Source organism: Ailuropoda melanoleuca, chromosome 5, assembly GCF_002007445.2.
Source record: "Ailuropoda melanoleuca isolate Jingjing chromosome 5, ASM200744v2, whole genome shotgun sequence".
NCBI lineage: Eukaryota > Metazoa > Chordata > Mammalia > Carnivora > Ursidae > Ailuropoda > Ailuropoda melanoleuca.
Genome location: NC_048222.1, coordinates 53,435,618 through 53,446,257, shown reverse-complemented (window position 1 = coordinate 53,446,257; position 10,640 = coordinate 53,435,618). Strand labels below are relative to the sequence as shown.

Sequence of the window (10,640 nt, the reverse complement as noted above, 5' to 3'; positions counted from 1 at the left end):
GCGGGGGGGGGGGGGGGGGGGGGGAAGAAGCAGGCTCCCAGCAGAGGAGCCTGATGTGGGGCTTGATCCCAGGACTCCGGGATTGCCCTGAGCTGAAGGCAGATGCTTAACAACTGAGCCACCCAGGCGCCCCGCAGAAGCTTTTTATTTTGAGGTAGTCCCAATAGTTTATTTTTGCTTTTATTTCCCGTGCCTCAGGAGACATATCTAGGAAGATGTTCCTATGGCCAATATCAGGGACATTACTGCCTATGCTCTCTTCTAGGATGTTTATGGTTTCAGGTCTCACATTTAGGCCTTTAATCCATTTTGAGTTTATTTTTGTATATGGTGTAAGAAAGTAGTCCACTTTCATTCTTTTGCATGTAGCTGTCCAGTTTTCCAACACCATTTGTTGAAGAGACTGTCTTTTTCCCCATTAGATATTCTTTCTTGCTTTGTTGAAGATTAATTGACCATATAATTGTGGGTTTATTTTTGGGTTTTCTGTTCTGTTCTATTGATCTATGTGTCCATTTTTGTGTCAATACCATACTGCTTTGATTACTGTAACTTTGTAATATAACTTGAAGTCTGGAATTGTGATATCTCTAACTTTGCTTTTCTTTTTCAAAATTGGTTTGGCTATTCAGGGTCTTTTGTGATTCCATACAAATTTTAGGATTGTTTGTGCTAGTTCTGTAAAAAATGCTGTTATATTTTGATGGAGATTGCTTTAAATGTATAGATTGCTTTGGGTAGTATAGACATTTTAACAATATTTGTTCTTCCAGTCTGTGAGCATGGAATGTCTTTCCATTTCTTTTTGTCTTCTTCACTTTCTTTCATCAGTGTTTCATAGTTTTCAGAGTATAGGTCTTTCACTTCTTTGGTTAAGTTTATTACTAGGTACTTCATTATTTTTGGTGCAATTTAAATAGGATTGTTTTCTTAATTTCTTTTTCTGCTGCTTCATTATCAGTATATAGAAAAGCAACAGATTTCTGTACATTGATTTTGTATCCTGAGACTTTACTGAGTTCATTTATAAATTCTAGTAGTTTTTTTGTGGAGTCTTCAGAGTTTTCTATATATACTACCATGTTATCTGGAAATAATGAAAGTTTTACTTCTTTCTTACCAATTTAAAGATTCTGTTTATTTATTTGAGAAAGAGATAGAGAGAGACAGAGAGCAGGAGTGGGGGGAGGGAGGGAAGGAGAAGCAGACTCCCCTCTGAGCAGAGAGACTGATGTGGAGCTCAGTCCCAGGACTCCGGGATCATGACCTGATCCGAAGGCAGATGCTTAACAGACTGAGCCATCCAGGCACCCCAATTTTTTTTGAAGTAGGCCTATATTGCTATAAACTTCCCTCTTAGAACAGCTTTTGCTGCATCCCAAAGATTTTTGGACCTTTGTGTTTTCATTTTTATTTGTCTTTTTTTTTTTTTTTAAAGATTTTATTTATTTATTCGACAGAGATAGAGACAGCCAGCGAGAGAGGGAACACAAGCAGGGGGAGTGGGAGAGGAAGAAGCAGGCTCATAACGGAGGAGCCTGAATGTGGGGCTCGATCCCAGAACGCCGGGATCACGCCCTGAGCCGAAGGCAGACGCTTAACCGCTGTGCCACCCAGGCACATGCATTTTTTGATTTCCTCTTTGATTTCTTGGTTGACTCCTTCATGTTTGTAGCATGTTATTTAATCTCCTTTTATTTGTGTTCTTTCCAGATTTTTTCTTGTGGTTGATTTCTAGTTTCGTAGTGTGATCAGAAAAGATGCATGGTATAACTTTGATCTTTTTGAATTTGTTGAGACTTGTTTTGTGGCCAGTCTGGAGAACATTACATATGCACTTGGAAAGAATGTGTATTCTGCTGTTTAGGATAGAATCTTCTGAACATATCTATTAGATCCATCTGGTCCAGTGTGCCATTCTAAACCACTGTTTCCTTGTTAATTTTCTATTTGCTTAATCTATCCGTTGATGTAATTGGGGTGTTAAAGTCCCCTATTATTGTATTGTTATTGATTACTTCCTTTCTGTTTGTTATTAGGCACTTTATGTATTTGGTGTGCCCATGTTGGATGCATACATATTTACAATTGTTATGTTTCTTGTTGGATTATTCCCTTTATGATTATGTAGTATCCTTCTTTATCTCTTGTTATAGTCATTATTTTAAAGTCTATTTTGTGTGATGTAAGTATTCCTACTCTGGCTTTCTTTTCACTTCCTTTTGCGTGCTAAATGCTTTTCCATCCCTTCACTTTTAATCTGCATGTGTCTTTAGGTCTGAAATGAGTCTCTTGCAGGCAGCATACAGATGGGTCTTGCTTTTTTATCCATTCCATCACCCTATGTCTTTTGATTGGAGTATTTAAGCCATTTGCATTCAAAATAATTATTAATGGTATGTACTTATTGCCATTTTTTTTTACTTGCTTTATATTTGTTTTTGTAGTTCTGTGTTCCTTCCTTCTGTTGCTCTTTTCTCTCATGGTTTGGTAGCTTGCTTTAATGATATACTTGGATTCCTTTTTCTTTATATTTTGCATATCTATTATCGGTTTTTGATTTGTGCTTACTTTTAGGTTTGTATATGTATATGGCAGTCTATTTTAAGTTGATGGTCATTTAAATTTGATCCTTTCTCCACCATGTTTTAGCCATATGGTTTCATACTTTATATCTTTTTATTTTGTGAATCCCTTGACTACTTTTTATATATCTACTTACTTTTACTACTCTTGTGCTTCCCACTTTTCTTATTCCTACCTCTGCTCTTTTTTTTTTCTTTCTCCACTCACAGAGTCCCCTTTAACATTTCTTTTATGCCTGGTTTGTCATGATGAATTCCTTTCACTTTTGTTTGTCTGATACTCCCTATCTTTCCTTCTATTCTGAATGATTACCTTACAGGGTAAAGAATTCTTGGTTTAAGTTTTTTCTTTCAGTACTTTGAATATATCAGCCACTTTCTTCTGGCTTGCAAAGTTTCTGCTGAAAACTCAGCTGATAAGCCGTATGGTGTTTCCCTTGTCACAACTGTTCGTTTGTTTTCTCTTGCTGCCTTTAAAATTCCGTATCAGTACATTTTATCACTTTAATTACTATGTGTCTTAGTACCGACACATACTAAGTGTTGATTTTGTGTTGATTTTGTTGGGGGCACTCTGAGCCTCCTGGATCTGGATTTCTGTTTCCTTCCCTAGATTTTGGGAGTTTCCAGCTATTATTTTTTTAAATACATTTTCTGTTCCCTTCTCTCTCTCTTCTCCTAGGATCCCTATAATGTGAATATTATTATGCTTGATGGTATCACTGTGTTCCCTAAATCTGTTTTCATTTATTATTATTTTTTTCATCTCCTGTTCAGCTTGATTGCTCTCCATTACTCTGTTCTCCAGGTTGCTGATCTGCTCTTTTGCTTCTTCTAGCCTACTGTTTATTCTCTCTAGTGCATTTTTTTTAATGGAAAATAATTGCAGTTTTTAATTCGTTAAATTTAAGGAAAGAGCTAAAATTTGGGAAAACAATATCATGTAAGATGCAAGGGTAAAAAAGGAGTACAAAAAACTTATTATTCATAGACAATACAGTTGTGTACATAAAATCTTAGTGTATTTTGATTTCATTTATTGTGTTCTTAATCTTTGATTGGTTCTTTTTTATGTTTTCTATGTCTTTGTTGAGGATCTTACCAATGTCCTCCACTCTTTTCTCAAGGCCAGTAACTATCTTTATGACCATTACTTTAAATTCTCTGTCAGGCATATTACTTATCTACATTTCATTTAGCTCTCTTGCTGCATTTTTTTGTCCTGTTCTTTCATTTGGGACATACTTAGTTTTCTCATTTTGTGTCTCAGTGTCTGTTTCTATGTGTTAGGAAAGTCAGCTACATCTCCTGCTCTTGAGAGCCGTGGTCTTATGAAGAAGAGGTCTTGTATTGCCGTGCAGTGCAATGTCCCCTGTTCACCAGAACCTGGCACTTGAGGGGTGTCTCCTATGAGTGTTGTGTGTGTTTTGTATGCCCTATTGCTGTGGCTGAGCCATGTTAGCCTTCAGTCCAGTCATCTGTAATGCTCTCTTTGTCTGCCATGGACAGGGTTTGGTTCCTGTGTTGTTAGTGGGCCAGTCTGCAGCTTCCTTGGGCTTGAGTTGAGTCAGACCAGGTGTTTACCAGAGATGCAGAACACCAAATTGTTGGCCATGCTTCCCATGTTATCCCCTGAGAAGCTTTCATTGGTGGGTGGGGCCTGCAGTCAGACCCGATGTCTTCCCCTAGCTCTCTGCTGGCGCCGTATTTAGACTGGTGTGTGTAGTTATCTTCCCTTCTTCGCAGGACTGGAGTCACTTTGGAGTGGTGCTGGCCCCTGTCAGGGCTGCTTGCACATTCCCAGACTGTGGTACTACTTTGGATGGGTGCCAGCTAAGAGCTTATTGGAGGAGGTGCATCCATAGGAGAGTGTGGGGGCAGGGCAGGTGGTGTTTTTAGCGTGGTTTTTTGTTTTTTGTTTTGTTTTGTTTTGTTTTTGATGGCAACACATAGGAATAAGGCCCTCATATATTCATTTAGTCAACCAGTCCGTCAACAAACACTTGTGGGTCTACTATACATGAAGTACAGAGCTGGGAACCACAGAAGGTACGGGAAGGAAAGACCTAGACTGAGCAGCTAAAACTCTATATTGGAAGTTGTGGCATGTTCACAAATAATGACCATAGGGAATAGAAAGTGTTAGGAATGTCTGGATGGTTCAGAAGAGATTAAAATCAGCATGTAATTGACTCACAGTAGAATTGGTAATAATTTAAAATACTTATTGCCCGTTAAAAGGCCAGGAATATGATCAGTGGGTAAAGTTAGCTGGGTTGAACTTACTTAAACTTAGCTCAGATCTCATTCTTGTTTCATTTCATAAACTAGATGAAGGTTCATGGGTTGTCTCAATTTCTCATGGCTTTTTGTTGTTGGTTGGCATTCTTCAGAAATCATTAGTTTCCAACAGCTACTGTTGACTTGCCATACTTTTTCCTCAAAAGTAACTTTATTTCCAGTGGATGCTTTCACCATGGGTATCCCATTCAGGGAAGCCCCTAAAGTGTAGAACTTGTGGACAGGCTGGGGTTTTTACACAGACACTGACTTACATGGGTTTGAAGACTCTGTCCCGGACTACTCCAGTGACACATACTTTCTACATGAACTGCCAAAGAATTGGATTAAACCTTTCTCTTGGCCCTCATTCTTAATAGCATTTGTCTAGACTTCTCCTGCAATCTCACCAGAAAATAACAAAAATATTGACAAAAATAATGGAAAAGATGGCAATTACCCTGCCACGAACTCCTCCCTGCCTTAGGTTGTCACCACAGCAGATAAAGCCTATTTTATGGGAGACCAACAACTGCTACAATTCCTAAAGTAAAGTTTATTTGCACAGAAAAATAAAGGCAACTTTTTATTTGTCACCCTGCTGAGAAGAAATATGATTCCTGTCCTCTTGCTTCATATTAGCCTTCCTTTTTCCTGCACATTTTCATCCCCTGGTATCTGATCATTTTACAGAAAGGAAGATTTCTGCTTTTGACCTTACCTCTTGCTGTTGTAACATTCCAATTTTCAAATGGTCAGTCACCATTTGCCATTTTGCCTTTTTTTTTTTTCCAGGGGGGCATGTTCCGAAGCTTAAGCATACAAGACTCTGGGCCATTTAAAAAAAAAATGCTTGCTAGGTTTCCCATGTGATAGTGGCTCCTCAGGAAAGCTATTCTTTCATGCAGCAGCAGCACCAGCATTGATCAGTGGGAAAGTTCAAGGCGGCAACTCATCAAGCATGGCTTTCAATACCAGATTCCAGACAAGGTCTGCAATAAATAAGAGCAGTAACAAAGAATCATATTTCCTTCTCGCACAGAAAATCAGCAATGGCATAGTTCTAAATTTCAGGGTTCAGGCATGGTGTCTTCTCCTTGCACTGCAATTTGAAAGCAGGATGGCTTTCTTCTCTGAGAAGTTACATCAACATGAATTTTAGCTGTCCTTTCCTTAGAAACTGAGCCATAATGTAATTTTGAATTTTTCAGGTTGATTGGGGATTTTTCAGCTTGGGCATTGATTATTATTTGGGTTGTTCAAATAAAAGCTATATTGTCAAACATATTTAGATTTTCTCACATTTCTTTTAATTGACTTATTTCCCTTTCCCTTCTAACCTCTCTCCCTCCAATAATAATGTCGAGTTTTTCATGTGATTGTACAAAAAGAACAATCTTTTGCTCTAAGTAGGTAGGGAAAATTTTTCTTCAAATGGCAGTGTGATAAAAAAATATACACACTATGAGTCCCTCACGGATTATTGCTATTGATTTCTTTGCTTGAAACGTGGAAATGTTACCAGATGGGGTGTTAGGAATAGGTGTGTGGGTGCAAATGTAGTTTATTGCTTGTTGACTAAAAATCAGTGAACACCTTCACCATTTGTGTGCTTGTGTTATATGTAAAGGTGAATTTTAATCCCAAGCTAGTCCTTATATAAAGCTTCATGCAATACAATAAGCAACATTTTTAGGGTAAATTTATATTTGAAAAACATAAATTCTTTGGCAGACTCAAAACACATAAAGATTTCAAGTATTTATTTTCTCTGGCTTATTGAAACAGTCATTGTTGTTTTAAGTTAATTTGATCAATGAAATTTGCTTATCACAGCCAGATTTCTATTGTGTTTGTTTTCATCTCTATACCCTCCCCAGGCTGCTCTTTTGAGCTTCCTCTGGTCTCCTGCTTAGGGAAGTGTGAATCGAATTGCTGTGGGTTTCTGGAAGCTAGGTGCCTGTGTGCAGCACGCGGACACTGAACCCAACCCTCAGGGACCCACCCATTAGGAAAAAAAAGGCTGACCTTCTGTCACTTTCTTTCTCCTCCCTTTTAATGATTCCTTCTCTATCCTTTTGAGAAGATCTTTCCAGCCCTTTGACCCCTGTTAGAAGAGGAAGGCTTAAACAGCTAAAAGTACCCTCAGTCTCAAGGCTTGCCAAGGAAAGCTCAAGAGGCCTTTTAGGAAATGCCAAAAGACGGGGGCCTCAGTTTTCAGTGCATTCAGAAGGCAGATCCCACCCCGGCACCATTTCCCTCCTCATTTATGTTATAGAAGCAACCCTGCCTCCTACCCTCACTTGTCAGTGCCACCAGAATCGACACATTCGGAGAGCGGCTGACTTTTAATGATAGCCCTTGGACTGTGTGAGAGCTATTGTGCAGTTTTAAAAAGAGCATGGGAAATGTGTGTCTGAGGTGGGTCACTGGGCTGCTACTCCACAGGCTCCAGGTCCAGCTCTGGTTTTCATGGAATAACAATGACTGCTGGGTAGGTTGCTGCTCCACCCAAAAATGGTGAGATGCTGAGTGCAGGATTTTTGAAAGGAGAGCAGTTGTGTGTCCCCAGGGCCTGCTGGTGCTTTGTGATGTGACTCTGAGTTATACAATTGAAATGGCAGCTAACACTGAATAATGTGATGTTTTCAAGTGGTAGGCAATATTTCATATAATATGCTGTGGTTTGTATATTCAAGTATTTGATTCACACTACAGTGCTGAAGGTAGGAACTGTGAAACTGAGGAAAAGAGAAGACAAGTGCAGCGTTACCATAAGAAACTTTGTACTTGTTCAGCTCTGCCACTTATTAGCTCTTTGACTTGGGTAAATTGCTGAACATTTCTGAGCCTAAATGTTCTCATCTGTAAAATGGGGATTATTAATTCTACTTCCAGGATTATCATGGGAATTTAATGGGAATGCAGTAAAGTCCTGGGATCTCCCTCTCCTTTCACCTCTCTTATTGCACCTCTGACTCTTTTCCAGGTGCCCATTATTCTGAGGTACTGACAGAGAACAGCAAAATCCTAGTGAATTTTAGGCACTATGCCCAAAGAAAGGGGTGATTCTCAAAGAGGTGGTTTACTTTCCTTCTTCTGAGAGAAGCTATACATAATCTTTAATCTGTGTCACAGAAAAGAATCCAAACCCAGTAGTATCAGTCAATTACAGTTGAGTTGGGAGTGGCTAAAAGGATTAGGTATTTGACCCCATGTTATAAGATATTTGCTGCCATTTCTACTGCAGGAAAGGGAGGAATAAAAGGAGGATTTAAAGGTTCATGTTCTCACTCCAATTAACCAAGTGACCCCTTCCCCTATTCTCTTTACTTTATCTTCCGTATGCACATACATGTGTGAATGCATGTGTTCCTATACAGGATACACTCATAGGCTTTCTGCGATCGTTATATATTTGAAAGTAAAAGGATCTAAAGGGCTTAAAAATATTTTCCCTGATTACAAAAGGAATGAATATTTATTTTATAGGCATGTATATTTTATATAATGCATGTATATTTTATATAAATATAAAAATATAAAGAAGATACTAATTTCCTCACTCAGCACACAGGTAACCATTTTATTTAATTTTTAATAATTTTTTATTTTTAAAGATTTCATTTATTAGAGAGAGAGGGAGAATGAGCAGGGACTGGGTGGACAGAGGGAGAAGCAGACTCCCCGCTGAACAGGGAACCCCAATGCGGGGCTGTATCCCAAGACCCTGGGATCATGACCTGAGCCAAAGGCAGACGCTTAACAGACTGAGTCACCCAGGAACCCCAGATATAACCATTTTATTACATATTTTGGGGACTCCAAGTTTTTTCTGTGTACACACACACACACACCCTTACGGTAGCCTATAGACTCTCTTTTTATTTTACTTTTTTTAAGTAGGCTCTATGCCTAATATGGGGCCCAAGCTCATGACCCTGAGATCAAGAGTTGTATGATCTACCAACTGAGCCAGCCAGGTGTTCCTTGTTTTTCTCTTAATATTAATTTAGAGCATTTCTCTTTATCATTTATGTATTGGATACTCATTGATGCATAAAACCAATGTAAAACATAATGGCATAAAACAAAAGAATAATTTTATTATTATTTTCGTGGTTCTGGGGTTGACTTTGCTCAGCCAAGTAGTTTTTATGCGGGGTATTGTGCAGGAGGTGGCTTGGGCTAATTATCTGAAGTTTGCTTACTCACGTTTTTGGTAACTGGGCTGGAAAGATCCAAACAGCTAGAAACCGGAACGCTGGTTTCTTGGGCATTTCTTCCAGTCCCTGTCTCTCTCTCTCTCTCTTTTTTTTTAAAGATTTAATTTATTTATTTGACAGAGATAGAGACAGCGAGAGAGGGAACACAAGCGGGGCAGTGGGAGAGGGAGAAGCAGACTCCCCGCTGAGCAGGGAGCCCCATGCGGGGCTCGATCCCAGGACCCAGGATCATGACCCGAGCCGAGGGAAGACGCTGAACAGCTGAGGTGCCCAGGCGCCCCACTCCCAGTCTCTAATATGGTCCCTCCTGCATGGTGACTTCAGGGTAGCCATGCTTCCTACATGGCAGCTCAGGGCTCCACAAGTAAATGTCCATAGAGAAAGGCCAGGCTGAAGCTAACTCACCTTAAATTTTTTTTTAAATTTTAATTTCAGTATAGTTAACATACAGTATAATATTAGTTTCTGGTATACAATATAGTGATCCAACAATAAAAATATGGAACACTTCATGAACTTGTGTGCTGTCCTTGTGCAGGGACCATTCTAATCTTCTCTGTATCATTCCAATTTTAGTACATGTGCTGCTGAAGCAAGCACTAACTCACCCTGTATGACTTAGTTTTGGAAGTCATAAAGACTTCCTTCTGCCACATGCTAGTCACTAAGGCAGTCACAAAAGCCTACCCCAACAGAAACTCTTCCCTTGAGACATAGACCTCTTGAATGGTTCGTTAGTTTCTTATCGGTGATGTCACAAATTTAAAACAACAGATATTTATTATCTTACAGTTTTGGAGGTCAGAATTCTGAAATGGGTTTACCCTGGGCCAGAATCGAGGTGTCCTGGCAGGCTCTAGGGGACAATCCATTTCCTTGCCTTTTCTAGCTTTGGGAGGCTGCCTGCCCTCTTTTGCTCATGACTCCTCTGTCTTTAAGGCCAGTGTTGTAGCATCTTCAAATCTCTCTGGCTGTGACCCTCTGTGCTCATTATTACATTTTTTTTTCCTTATGGCTCTGATCCTGCTGCCTCCCTCTTATCAGGACCCTTGTGATTACGTTGGGCTCATCTGTATAATCCAGAATAATCTTCTTTTTTTTTATTTTTAAAGATTTTATTTATTTATTTGACAGAGATAGAGACAGCCAGCGAGAGAGGGAACACAAGCAGGGAGAGTGGGAGAGGAAGAAGCAGGCTCATAGTGGAGGAGCCTGACGTGGGGCTCGATCCCACAACGCCGGGATCACGCCCTGAGCCGAAGGCAGATGCTTAACCGCTGTGCCACCCAGGCGCCCCCAGAATAATCTTCTATCTCAAGGTCTTTAGCTTAATCACATCTGCAAAATTCCTTTTACCATGTAAGGTAAGATATACTCAGAAGTACCAGGGATTGGGATGTGGACAACTTTGGGGGACCATTATTCAGCTTTCCACAGTGGAAAATGGCAAGGGTCTGGAAGAGCATATGCAACTAGAAATATGTTGCAGTAATTTTTGGAAAATACAATCTTCTACAATTAAATAATTTCAGTGGTTGCATAGTATTTT

General features: G+C 39.5%; 1 non-coding gene across 1 annotated transcript; it reads right to left on the bottom strand.

The window, feature by feature from the left end:
- Positions 1–9,584: 9,584 nt before the first annotated feature.
- On the bottom strand, positions 9,585–9,691 carry LOC117802536. Its single transcript, XR_004625905.1, has one exon. It is a non-coding gene; the product is annotated as a U6 spliceosomal RNA (small nuclear RNA).
- Positions 9,692–10,640: the final 949 nt, after the last annotated feature.